The 14,894-nt window shown below is 45.4% G+C and overlaps 1 pseudogene; it reads right to left on the reverse strand.

Moving 5' to 3' along the window:
• Positions 1–8,723: 8,723 nt before the first annotated feature.
• LOC123728968 (uncharacterized) lies at positions 8,724–10,524 on the reverse strand (annotated as a pseudogene).
• Positions 10,525–14,894: the final 4,370 nt, after the last annotated feature.

The following is a 14,894-nucleotide window of genomic DNA, read 5'->3' on the forward strand; positions in this document are numbered from 1 at the left end:
TCTCCGTTAGCCAATGTGAGCAAGATCTTTAAGACAGGACAACATTCACAGATTACCAGGATGTGTACTCAGAGCATGCGGACCAACTGGCAAGTGTTTTCACCGACATTTTCAACCTCTACCTGACCAAGTCTGTAATGCCTGCATGTTTCAAGCGGACCAGCATAGTCCCTGTGTCCAAGAAAGCGAAGGTAACCTTCCTAAATGACTACTGCCCTGTAGCACTCACGTCAGTAGCCATGAAATGCTTGAAAGTCTTGTCATGGCTCACATCAACACCATCATCCTGGAAACCCTAGATCCACTCCAATTCGCATACCACCCCAACAGATCCACAGATGACGCAATCTCAATCGCACTCCACACTGCCCTTTCCCACCTGAACAAAAGGAACACCTATGTGAGAATGCTGTTCGTTGACTACAGCTCAGCGTTCAACACCATAGTGCCCACAAAGCTCATCACTAAGCTGAGGACCCTGGGACTAAACACCTCCCTCTGCAACTGGATCCTGGACTTCCCGACGGCCACCCCCAGGTGTTGGTGGGTAGGCAACAACACATCTACCACGCTGATCCTCAACACGGGGTGCGTGCTTAGTCCCTCCTGTACTCCCTGTTCACCCACGACGACTGCGTGACCAAGCACGACTGCAACACTATCATTAAGTTTGTTGACGACACAACAGTGGTCGCCTGATCACCGACAACGCGAGACAGCCTATAGGAGATCAGAGACCTGGCAGTGTGGTGCCAGGATAACAACCTCTACTTCAACGTGATCATGACAAAAGGAGCTGATCGTGGACTACAGGAAAAGAATGGCCGAACACTCCCCCATTCACCTCGACAGGCCGTAGTGGAGCGGGTCGAGTTTGAAGTCCCTTGGTGTCTACATCACCGGCAAAATATCATGGCCCAACCACACCAAGACAGTCGTGAAGAGGGCACGACAACACCTTTTTCCCCTCAGGAGAGTGAAAATATTTGGCATGGGTCCCATTATCCTCAAAAGTCCTAGAGCTGCACCATTGAGAGCATCCTGACGGTTGCATCACCGCCTGGCATGGTAACTGCTCGGCATCCAACCGTAAGGGCGCAACAGAGGGTAAGTACGTACGCCCACTACATCACTGGGGCCAAGCTTCCTGCCATCCAGGACCTAAATACTACGCGGTGTCAGAGAAGGCCCAAAACATTGTCAAAGACTCTAGTCTCCCCAAGTCATAGACTGTTCTCTCTGCTACCACCACGGCAAGCAGTACCGGAGCGCCAAGTCTAGGTCCAAAAGGCTCCTTAACAGCTTCTACCCCAAGCCATAAGACTGCTGAACAATTAACCAAATGGCCAACAAGACTATTTACATTGCCCCCCCTCGACTAACCTGTACCCCTCACATTGACCAAGTGCTGGTACCCCCTGTACATAGCATTGTTATTTTATTGTGTTACATTTAATTTTTTGTTTATTTTGTAAATATTTTCTTAACTCTTTCTTGAACTGCATTGTTGGTTAAGGGCCTGTAAGTAAGCATTTCAAGGTAAGGTCTACACCTGTTGTATTCGGCGCATGTGACAAATAAAATTTGATTTGCTATACCTATCCAATTGCTTTCACCCTATCCAATCCCCTCATATCTAGGCCTACACAAGTGTAGGAGCCAGAAATTGTTTCTCGAACGAGGCTGTGTTTCTGTTGGCGCAACTGTTTGGGTTTCCTTTCTGCTGGAGTTTGCAGCTGCACATTCTCTAACTTTTCAATTAGTTTGTGAACATCCAGCTGCAGTTTCCTTCTGTGTTGACAGGAGTTCTCTCTTTGGTCGTCTTTGCATTCCCCTCTTCCTCGGTATCCATGGCACGTGTGGGGAGGGGGTTTAGCTTAACCTTCTTCCCCTCCCCTTCTCCTGAGCCGCTTCCTGTTTCCTGTCTGAGGCCCCTGAGCGCTCTCTTCCTGTAAGATCCCCTGGGGCCAAGCTGGACGCCTCGACCCTTCTGCTGTTTCAGTGGTTTCTTAGGGGAGCTGGGTGTCTGTCTGGGTCCCGTTCTGGGTCTCTTGGCACCAGCAGGGGCTGGGTTTGAGTCCCGTTGTTGTGTGGCTGGAGCTATCACATAGAGCCGTTTCAGGGGGGGTAAGGAGGCGAATGGGCCCACGGGCGTCGGAATGGTGATAACAGGGGTTTTGACGAGGGATACGAAGTCTGAAGGGCCGGGGAAGGCCTAGTTTTGACAGCCGTCCTGGTGGGAGTTTGGTGTGAAGGCATGGTTTTCTAGGCGATTAGCTGCACCTGGTAGTCAATGAGGGTAGAGATGATGTCGAAGGCGGCGTCCATCACGCCCGTGCTCATACCGTGGGTCACATTGTCCATCAGACGACTGTTAGCTGGGTCCCTGAAACACAGTCTCATCTCCTCTAGCTGGGCTCTGAGAGGGGTGGGGGAGGAGTGAGAGGACTAATTAACAAACTGACAAATAGGAAAAGATTAAAACGATGACGGATACATCATTCTATCTATGGGACATATTCAGAAGTTAAGATGCTTTGAAATACCAGTAGTAACTGGTATTGATGAATGGATGACCTTGGATCCAACAGACAGTATACATCTATTAGAGCTTACTTGATATCGATGATCTTGGACCAGTGCTGCACAGGGTTGGTCTCTTCTATGAGCTGCTCGGCCATGTTGGTGAAGTTGAGGTGTTTGATAGCTAGGGACTTCATGTCACTACACAGCATTGTGGTGTCGCCTGAAGGAACACACACCGTTACAGAAGTTGAGGTAATCATTTTTAGGTAGCTAGGGACATGCCACTACCACGTTCTTGTGTCACCTGGAGAAAATCTCTCTCTCCCTCTTACCCTCGGTGAGCCTGGTGAAGGCACTGGTGATATAGGCAGGGGTCTCGACAGGGAGAGATTCCAGCCTTAATCAGGTTTTTCACCAATCTGTTCTTGCTGTCTAGGTCTGCCGAGTTCTTCCCAGTGTACATCAGCAATGTCCTCACTGACATCTTCTCTGGCGCATCCATCCTCCTCAGCACCTATCAATCAATGGGTAAATATCAATAATTTAAATGACCATTGAACAGTCTCAGTTCCCAAAGTGTACCTTTAAATTAAAACAATATATACACTGAACAAAAATATAAACGCAACATGTAAAGTGTTGGTCCCATGTTTCATGAGCTGAAATAAAAGATCCCAGAAATGTTCCATACGCACAAAGCTAATTTCTCTCAAATGTTGTGCACAAATGTCTCCCTTTGCCAAGATAATCCATCCACCTGACAGGTGTGGCATATCAAGAAGCTGATTAAACAGCATGATCGTTACACAGGTGCGCCTTGTGCTGGGGGACAATAAAAGGCCACTCTAAAATCTGCCGTTTTGTCGCACATTACCACAGATATCTCAAGTTGAGGGAGCGTGCAATTGGCATGCTGACTACAGAAATGTCCACCAGAGCTGTTGCATTAAGAATTTAATGTTAATTTCTCTACCATACCCGCCTCCAATACCATTACAGAGAATTTGGCAGTACATCCAACTGGCCTCACAACCGCATCCACATGTAACCACGCCAGCCCAGACCTCCACATCCGGCTTCTTCACCTGCAGGATCGGTCTGAGACCAGCCACCAGGACAGCTGATGAAACTGAGGAGTATTTCTGTATGTAATAAAGCCCTTTTGTATGGAAAATCATATTCTGATTGGCTGGGCCTAGCTCCCCAGTGGGTGGGCCTCTGCTCCTCCCAGGCCCATCCACTGGCTGAGCCCCTGCCCAGTCATGTGAAATCGATAGATTAGGTCCTAATCAATTTATTTCAATTGACTGATTTCCTTACATGAACTATAACTTTATTTTATAAAATCTTTTAGCCCTCCCCAATTTCCTAATATCCAATTCGTAGTTGCAATCTTGTCCCATCGCTGCAACTCCCCGTATGGACTCGGGAGTCGAAGGTCCAGTCATGAGTCCTCTGAAACCACGACCCCTGCTAAGCCGCACTGCTTCTTGACACAATACTCACTTAACCTGGAAGCCAGAAACACCGTACAACTGGCGACCGTGTCACACATGCGCCTGGACCGCTCACAGGAGCCTAGCGCCGCCACCCTCCCCTAACCCGGACAACGCTGGGCCAATTGTGCGCCAACTTATGGGTCCCCCGGTGGCGGGCTGCAGACACAGCCCATCAACCCGGTCTGTAGTGACGCCTCAAGCACGGCGATCGTGCCTTAGACCACTGCGCCACTTGGGAGGCTTAAATAGTTGAAATTGTTGCGTTTATATTTTTGTTCAATATATGATATTTACTATTACCTCTTCTTTGTGGACCAGGTATGGCTGCGGTGCAGGTCTCACATCTCCGTGTTGCAGCATAGAGACCACCTCTGCCACGACGGTAGGGGTCTGAGTCTGGGCATCAGTCTTGGTTGGGGCTGCACCCCTGGCTGTCGGAGGCTGGTATTGGAAGTGAACCATCTTCCTAGTCTGCCTTGGAGCATTAGGAGGGTCTGTTCTCCCTACTGGAGGCTGGGTTTGGGCTTTGACACTGGCTACAATCTGGGATTTAACTGTGACCCCAGTTGGAGTCTTGATCTGGGACTGTCCTGGCACTTTAAGTGGGTCTATTTTCCCAGCTGTAGTTTGGGGTTGAGTCGTGATCCTGGCTGTAGTTTGGGGTTGGGTCCTGACCCCAGCAGCATTCTGGGGCTGAGCTACTACGTAGATGTGTTTCCTAGTGCCTGGTACCTGGGTTTACGTCGAGCCCCGAGCGGGAAAGGTTGGGATACAATAAAGATGTGTTTTGTGGATGGGACTGGAGTCAGGGTTTGGGTTGCATCTGCAGCGGGAGTCTGAATCTGGATTTGTGGCTCTTTAGGAGCCCGCCGGGGCATGGGTACTACGTAGATGCGCTTCTTGGGGACACCGACTGATGTTTGAGAGTGGGTCACAACCACAACTGGGTCGGGACCTGGGAAGGCCCTGGCAGTTTGGAGGGAAGTAAAAGCATTTAAATCCACAGTAACTGTGTTGTTTTCTGACAACATGTACTTTGCAATTTGTTGCAAATTGCAGTATTCATTCGTTTATTAAAGTGGATTCAGCCAGCACCTCCAAGTTCATGCTAAATGCTCTGCCTTTTCTCTCGTCACAAAAATACAAGCGGAGAGAACCATACCTACCGCTCTCTAAAAAGTCGGGTTAACAACTATTCCCTGCGGACATTTGTATCAAATTTTGAGGATTTGAAGGACTAACTGCTCGGACAACTGGTAGAGTAAGTTCAAATGTCATTTTGTCAACATTTTGGCTTCTAAGGAAAACTTTGACAATTTTGCAGGGATAAGTTTCAGACTTTACATCAAGCATTGAAATGTGTATTCAAAAGTCTGATTAATAAGGCAACCTTAAATTCATGCTTCAGACAATGTATAGGTTAGCCATCTACATACCTGCATATTTCTCTGCATCCTTGGTCAGATGGATTATATCCTTCCCCTCCGGCGTTCTGTTCCCTGCAATTAAATTAGAGAAGTCCTTAGTCACCAGCAAAGCAGGGATTCTTATCAATCCTGGTCTTGGAGATGTGTACACATTTCATTATTGTCCAGTACTAACACTTAAATCGCCAATCAAGGACTGGATAATTAGCTGATACTAGTTTGTCAGGTCAGGTGTGTTATTGGCAGTGCACAGCTAAAATGTAAGGAAGCGTTGCAAGTCAATGCATACACCTAATCACCACCTTCCCTCCCACACACTCCCCTCCCGCGTTCAAAACAACTGGGAACTCTGGGAAGCTGAAATCGTTTTTGAACGGTCTCCCAAGTCAGAAACTCTGCATCTTTCTAGAACTGACTTTCTGACCTGAAGATCACTGACGTCATGGTTTGACCTCATTTTTTCCAAGTTCACAAGTCGCGTTTCTAAACAACTCCATGTCAAATCATGAAGTCTGTGATCTTCAGGTCAGAAAGTCTGCTCTCCAGAAAAAGGCCAGAGCTCCCGAGTTTGAATTCTGAGTGGATGACCGTTCAATCGATTTTTCCCAGTCAAAGCTTTTTTTTTCTTCTTTTGAAAGCACTGAAGTCTGAGATTTGCCAGTTCCCAGTTGTTTTGAACACGGCAACAGTTGTCTTGAAAGCGCCATCCTTTTCTCTCTCCTCCTGATCTGTCTGTGACAGTCCAGACATATAAAAGATTTTTATTACTAACCCAAGATAGACCACAACCTGTCGATTTCCAATGAGAGCAAATGAATCATAGTAGGTAGAACAAGCAAGGGGGTGGGCAGACCCAAGCTTACAAGCCAGTGAGATCTTATGGGCGCATTCTAGAATTATTTGCATATTTCCGTTATGGAACCCTGTGAAGTGCGTAATAACTCATTCGTCCTTGCAATCCTAAACAACACTTTTTTAGAAACTTCGGTAAAGTCTACAAAACTTTGTCAACTCTGTTCATAACAGATTTTAGTTTTGGGAACAGAAAACTGTAATGATATCTAATGTTTAATTGATGAGAAAATTATCTGAATGTCAGCCAAAATCCATCTCACTCCATCTCCTCCCACTGCCGGCCACTGGGCTTCCTTTCATCAGCATGTGGAAACGCCAACCGGATCTTAAGAATTTTTACATCCGGTGAATCTGGATCATTGTTCAAGCTGTGATGTCATCATCATACCCAACATGCTAGCTAATTAGCGACAACATCATGCTAATAGGCAATAACCAGCATACAGCTAACACATAAACTACATGCATTTGAAATGCAAACAGTCACAAACTCGTTCATTTTCTGACTGGCTAGCAAAGCGAAGCAAATCAAAGCAAGCATCACAAACTAGCTATCGCTTGTTAGCTAGCTTGTTAGCTACTTTGCTAGTACTACAGTTAACTAGCAAACACAGATTGTAACGTTAGCTAACAAACACTTTGTGAAATGTAAATAGTTACGTTAATATTTAGTAAATAATATCCATGCACTCCCAATCGCTAGTAAGTCTATGCGAGGGTGAAATAATTTAGCAAGCTACCTGAGGGCTCCATGTTGATGATGCGCTATAAAATAACGTTGATGTGCGGCCAAAAATATCTGCTGTCTGATTGGTTTGACGCTGAAAATAATAGTGCACAGTGATTGGCTTGAATCTACAACGACCCAATCATATATCTTCAAAGTGAATATAAATGTCCCGTTCACATCAACTTCCAGCTCCGGAACTCGAAATCTGACTTGGATAAAACTTCGTAAATGTACATATTACCTCGACTAACCGGTGCCCCCGCACTTGACTCTGTACGGTACCCCTATATAGCCTCGCTGTAGTTATTTTACCGTTGCTCAGGCATGTGACAAATAACGTGATAATTGGGCATCTTGGTGCTTTCAAGACAACAGGTCGAAAGATGCCCGAGTACCCAGTTGTTTTAAACGCTCCTTCTTAAAAATAAAAAAATGGATTTCCCCTTTATTTAACTAGGCAAGTCAGTTAAGAACAAATTCTTATTTTCGATGACAGCCTAGAAACAGTGGGTTAACTGCCTTGTTCAGTGGCAGAACGACAGATTTGTACCTTGTCGTTCGGGGATTTGAACTTGCAACCTTTCAGTTCTAGTCCAACACTCTTACCACTAGGTTACACTGCCACCCCACTGAGGTTAAGGTTAGGAAAGGGTTAGGTAAAATGCTACAGTTGTTAATAACGGTTATCCCAGACAACTAGATGCGTACTGGTACCACAACCGTACAAACCACCAGTATCATAAAACGCTTGCCCGTATGTCAAGCACGTGGAGTTATGACTTAAGATTCCAAGGTTTCACATGAAAAACATTTTTGCTGTCGTGATAAAAACACATGATGTACTTTATCTGCCTCCTCAATGAAAATTACTTTGAAAAGATGCACCATGTTTCTGAATGCTGCTGCCCTGTTGACAATATGACCGGGCGGCACAGATTACTATTCAATTTGAGATGGGCGCTCCTTCCTTATCGCTTTTTCCCAGTCCGTCACAGGCCACCGGTTCAGCTTAGTCAAACTCCCTCAGTGAAATAGATCAGAAACTATGCCATTGATTCTGTCAGAAATAAAGAAATTCATGCTGGTTAATAAAATGAAAGCTTTAATACAAGTATTTCAGCAATCCAGGTTTCAATATAAACATACAATCATTGACAAAGTACTGGCATGATGTGTTCCCCATGTTAGAATCATGGAGATTGAGAGAGGGCTATAACTAGTCCAGTCATGATAGAAATAAACAGGGCTATCAAATACCAGATGAGTAGGTGGAATGAAGGGATTGCCTTAACCAAAGACCAGAATTAAGACTAATTTCTACATTGTAGGTTTTCCAATATAATCACTTATCTTTGGATTGACTTGAATTCCACTTCAACAAAGCTGCGTTCATCACCTCTGTGCTAACTGACAAAAAAACTACATTCAACTGATTGAATTATCAGTAGGCAAGAGCTGCAACACTCAAAAACAAAACTCTAAACTAGAATGCTGTGACATCACTGAATGCCTCCCTCTCAGTGTTTGGGGTTCTGTGGGCCAGAGCCGGTTGCGTCTAAACATCACAACGTTCCACAATGTTCCACAACGTTACTAAGACAGTTCTGCTCCCAGCTTCCCCATGGGAAAATATTAAGCAAAGTCCGATTCTCCGTTAAGCATTGTTTGTTCAACCGTTAAACATCTTTAGATCTGCCCTGTGGCATTGAGCCCACTGGAGATGGTCTCGTAACCAACAGAGCGAGTGTGAGAACACTGCTCTCCACATCCTCCGGCTGACAATGCTCTTGATCCTGCTGCTGGGTTGTACTCCATGGCAACACCAACTGGAGCTCCAGACTCCTGCAGCCGCATCTTCTTCCTGCCTCTGCCCCTCCCTTTGCCCTTCCCTGACCCTTTGTCTTGACCTTTAACCCCACCCAACGACCGTGCGGTTTGTCGTTACCGGTGTCTCGGGGCTTTGCGGTGGCGGCGGCGGATGCGTCTCATTGGAGGGCCGGTGTCGACGGGATCGGTTGCCGCAGCACCGGACAGGATCGAATTTGTTTGTCAATCACCATGGTAATCTGTCGAGGGCGGCTCGAGCATCCCGAGGCCCAAGCCGTGAGTCACGTTGTCGAACGACGCACTGTTGACCGGTCACGAAAACACTTTCTCATCGCCTCCAGGTGGCTCCTATCGCAGAACAGGTGTGTTAGGGTCTGTCTCCTACATAGTTAACTCGTGATTACACCGTGCTGTAACCACACTAACCTGGTTTCTATGACCTTGGACCAGTGTTGGACAGTGTTGGTCTCTGGAATAAGCTGCTTTGCCATGTTGCCAAAGTCTATGTAGTCATGGGCAAAGTCCTTCATGTCATTACACAGGGCTTTGGTGTCACCTGGAAAACACAACAATCTATAAAGCACGAGAGATGCTCACACACACACACACACACACGCACACGCACACAGACGCTTACCCTCTGTGAGCTTGGAAAAGGAAGAGGACACAGAAGTAGTAGTACCAGGAGTAAGGCCCAGTATATTTAGAGACTCCTGCAGGGTTTTCTTGCTGGCCGGGCCACGGCTGACCCTGGTGTGGGCTGCTAGGGAACGCAGAGACATCTTCTCCTGGAGCCTCCAGACGACGCTTGATCTCGTCATAGGGTATCAGGTACTTACCTAGGACCAGAGGAACAACAGACACATTGTGTTGAGTTTTCTACTTATTCCATACTACAGCAGGTGAGGCTAACCTTCCACCTGGAGAGCTACTGGGTGTGCAGGGTTTTGCTCCAGCACTGCTCTAACAACTGATTCAGGTAATTATGGTCCTAAGAATCAGCTGATTAGTAGAACCAGGTGTGTTCGGTAGTATTTTTTTTATTTTCAATTTAACCTTAATTTAACTAGGCAAGTCAGTTAAGAAAATATTCTTATTTACAACTGACAGCCTACCCCGGACGATGCTGGGCCAATTGTGCACCCCCCTATGGGACTCCCCATCACAGCCAGATGTGATACAGCCTGGATTTGAACCAGGGACTGTAGTGACACCTCTTGCACTGAGATGCAGTGCCTTAGACCGCTGCGCCACTTCCGGGAGCCCAAGAACATCCTGCAGGAAGAGAGGTCTCCAGTAGGAGGGGCTGCACCTGGCCTGATTCCCTCCGTCTCTGGCTGTGGTACTTACGGGCCTTGGAACTCTTCATGTTGGGGTCCAAGAGAGACGACACCTCTGCAAACGGAACATGGGAGTGCGTGGTTGTGGTTCGGAGCGGCAACCTGGGTCTGGGACATGTCCTCTGCCGGGATCTGAATCTGGGCTTGCATCTGGTTCACGTCCCCCATTCAGCTGTTAGCCCTGACCCTGTCCATCCCCCAGCACCATGGAGGGGAGGTTGGATAACCCTTGTAACCCCGTCAGCCCCCCAACCATCATCTGCTCACCCTCCCTGTCCGACAGAGTTGGTCTGTTCTGAGGACACTTGGAAGATGCCCATGACGGTTTAACCACTCTGAACACCATGTTGCCCTGGGAGTCCACCCCGCCAGGCTGGGATTTGATTCCATCTGCTCTGATGTCACTTCCTCTTTAATTCCTGGGTGACTGTTTTGGAGTGTGGAGGAGTTTCTCCTGAACCTTTCTGTATTTGTCGCAGTGTCCGGGGTAGGATGAGGAATGAGCCTACACACTGCTCTAAGATCAGTTATGGGTAAAGTCTATAGGACAGAAAAAAACAGACATCAAACTGTAGTCTACAGATTAATAGTCATCATTAATAAGCCATTACAATAATTAAAAAATAGATTCCCCAAGTACCTCACATCCAGAATAGGGTTGTTGTTTTTATGAATCTCTGTCTCATCGAGTCGCTATGCAGTCGATGCATCAAAAATGTGAATTCTTAAACCTTACGTTAGCTCGCCATTTTTTGTTTGCTGAAATCCATACCTTTTAAAACGTTAATAAAATACAACGACCGACTATTTCCTTGTTGATTTTCAATTGGCAAGTTGCCATCTTAGAGGAACAGCAATGAGAAAGCAGTCGGTGGTTGTTTTTGAATAACGGTTTATTAAAAAGTATGTATTTCAGCAAACAAACACGCAGATGAGAAACATAGGTACATAATAAGAGTTTAAGAATTTTCACTTTCGAAGTATCGACTACACAGCGAGTCGGAGGTTCGTTTCAAGAACTCTAGTCTGTGCCCAACTCGTGAATCATCATGGAGTTGAGGTACTCAACTCACCAATTAAATAAATCATTCCCACCAGTCGCAGATATTTATCCTCTTTCCACCCTCTCCAATTCAGCAATGTATATTACTTATATTTAAGATTTTATTCTGGTAAATAATGAATGTCTATAACATTTGTATGACATACTGTGGGCTCGTAATAAGAACGATTTATCGTCATGCAAAAAACAACATTAGAGTTTTGACGTCACATTCTAAATCGCCCTCTGTTGGTCACCCACGCGCACACCGGAGGCGCTCCGGCCGGACGTTGCCAGCAAGCTAGGTATCTTCTATTTGGCAAGGACACCTGCTTCCTTGTAAATCCGACACAGTGCATTCATTAAAAGCATGTAGCTAGCTATTCAGATGATAGATTGGGCCCAATAAAGTTTGTTATAACTCCACAGTAACTGCTACCGTTGCAAGTTACCCCGAACCACAGTCGCAATTCTGTTTAGTAGTAAACCGTCAAAATTCGCTATTTTCGTCTAAACCTAAACATGGCTGGCTAGGCCTCAAAAGGGGAAGGTTGCGCCTTTGATAAGGCCCAATCGAAATTATAATATAACACATTCAGAACAGGTTGCGCAACATTTTCGCGCAAACCTTCACTGCAGTGCAACTAGTGAGGGTTTTCCGACTCACCACTTTACTGTTTGCGTTTTCCTAACGGCCAGCTGATCCTAGAACGGTGCGTGTGGAGACAGGAGACATTTTCCTTCTTCTCCAGACCTGCTTCGGCGGGTTGCAAATCAGCTCTAGATCTTATTCTTCTTCTTTGATGAGGTTTAACGGTGGTTGGCATCCAATAAAGGTTGCATTACCGCCACCTACTAGACTGGAGAATAACGCCCTTATACTTTGCTTGAAAAAAATAAGTGAATATGCAAATACCCCTACCATCTAACACAACACTCACAATATATAACATATATTCAGTACCAGTATAACGTTTGGACACACCTACTCATTCAAGGGATTTTCTTTATTTTTACTGTGTTCTACATTGTAGAATAATAGTGAAGACATCAAAACTATGAAATAACACATATGGAATCATATAGTAACCAAAAAATTGTTCAACAAATGAAAATATATTTTAGATTTGAGATTCTTCAAAGTAGCCACCCTTTGCCTGATGACAGCTTTGCACACTCTTGGCATTCTCTCAACCAGCTTCACCTGGAATGCTTTTCTAACAGTCTTGAAGGAGTTCCCACATATGCTGGAGCACTTGTTGGCTGCTTTTCCTTCACTCTGCGGTCCAACTCATCCCAAACCATCTCATTTGGTTTGAGGTTGGGTGACTGTTGAGGCCAGGTCATCTGATGCAGCACTCCATCACTCTCATTATTGGTCAAATAGCCCTTACACAGTCCGGAGGTGTGTTGGTTCATTGTCCTGTTGAAAACAAATGATAGTCCCACTAGCGCCAAACCAGATGGGATGGCGTATCGCTGCAGAATGCTGTGGTGGCCATGCTGGTTATGTTCCTTGAATTCTAAATAAATCACCGACAGTGTCACCAGCAAAGCACCCCCACGCCCGTCACACCTCCTCCTCAATGCTTCACGGTGGGAACCACACATGCAGAGATCACCCATTCACCTACTCTGTCTCACAAAGACACAGTGGTTGGAACCAAAAATCTCAAATTTGGACTCATCAGACCAAAGAACACCGGTCTAATGTCCATTGCTTGTGTTTCTTGGCCCAAGCAAGTCTCTTTTTCTTATCGGTGTCCTTTAGTAGTGGTTTCTTTGCAACAATTCGACCATGAAGGCCAGATTAACGCAGTCTCCCCCGAACAGTTGATGTTGAGATGTGTCTGTTACTTGAACTCTGTGAAGCATTTATTTGGGCTGCAATTTCTGAGGCTGGTAACTCTAATGAACTTATCCTCTGCAGTAGAGGTCATTTTGGGTCGTCCTTTCCTGTTGCGGTCCTCATGAGAGCCAGTTTCATCATAGCGCTTGATGGTTTTTGCGACTGCACTTGAAGAAACGTTCAAAATTCTAGAAATTGTCCGCATTGACTGACCTTCATGTCTTAAAGTAATGATGTGCTGTCCTTTCTCTTTGCTTATTTGAGCTGTTCTTGCCATAATATGGACTTGGTCTTTTACCAAATAGGGCTATCTTCTGTATACCAACCCTGCCTTGTCACAACACAACTGATTGGCTCAAACACATTAAGAAGGAAAGAAATTCCACAAATTAACTTTTAACAAGGCACACCAATTCAATTGAGATGCATTCCAGGTGACTACCTCATGAAAATTGTTTATAGAATGCCAAGAGTGTGCAAAGCTGTCATCAAGGCAAAGGGTGGCTACTTTGAAGAATCTCAAATATAAAATATATTTTGATTTGTTTAACACTTTTTTGGTTACTACATGATTCCACATGTGTTATTTCATTGTTTTGATGTCTTCACTATTTTTCTACAATGTAGAAAATAGTAAAAATAAAGAAAACCCTTGAATGAGAAGTGTGTGTCCAAACTTTGACTGGTACTGTGTATTTTGGGGGATTTCCATTAACTTTAATACATAGTCCTTCGAAGAAGTATTGTTCACATTGTTTTCATTTATATCTAAAAGCACAATAGATATAATTCATATTTTGGCATATTTATGACATTTTGGCAATACCCAGGGCCTTCTTTAAGACTCCACAGTATTTCATCTGTAGGTGCTACAAAGCAGATATTGGTCTAATAAATATATATGTAATATGAGAGTAGCATTTTTATTTCAATAACAATTTTCTTACATTAATTAATGACATATGTCAACAATCCTTCCTCCATATTACCATTCTGTGAATTAGATTTCCTGAAAATCCCCCAAATCATGGTATTTTTTTGTTGTTGTCCTGGTTTCTGTGTGGACTCACCCCATTTCCTGTTGTGACTACCTGGGGCTCATAGTACAGTGTTAGTGTGTTGCCCCATAATCATCAGAATTTCCGGTTCAGTCAGAGGTTACATTTGGAAAGTAATGGTTATGTATGACATTGACCTTAAAATGGGTGTGGCCACACTTTAATCTCCACTCACTCAAGCTTAGCACACACACACACACACACACACACACACACACACACACACACACACACACACACACACACACACACACACACACACACACACACACACACACACACACACACACACACACACACACACACACCTCTTCTCATCGCTGACTCCATATGGAGGGGTGGAGATGCCGGTGGAAGAGAGAGTTCCTGTAAACATCTCCTGACAGACACACACTCTGCGGTGGATGATATCGCTGAACACCATCCGTGCCGGTGGCAGGAGATGATAAACGATCTGTCGCTACACAGTGCTGAAGACAAACACCCCCCCCTCGCTCTCTGTTCATCTCTTACCTGTCTGTTTTCCTGTCTGACTCTCTATCTGTCTGTCTGTCTGTCTGTCTGTCTGTCTGTCTTTATGTCCCTGTACCGCCTCGCTCTCTGTTCGTCTCTGTACCTGTCTGTTTTCCTGTTTTCCTGTCTGACTCTCTGTCTGTCTGTCTGTGCTCCCCCCCTTTCTGTCCCTGTACCCCCTCGCTCTCTTTCTCCCTCTCTCTAGCAGTGCAGCATATTCACACATCC

This window comes from Salmo salar, chromosome ssa19, assembly GCF_905237065.1.
Source record: "Salmo salar chromosome ssa19, Ssal_v3.1, whole genome shotgun sequence".
In the NCBI taxonomy this organism is placed as follows: Eukaryota; Metazoa; Chordata; class Actinopteri; order Salmoniformes; family Salmonidae; genus Salmo; species Salmo salar.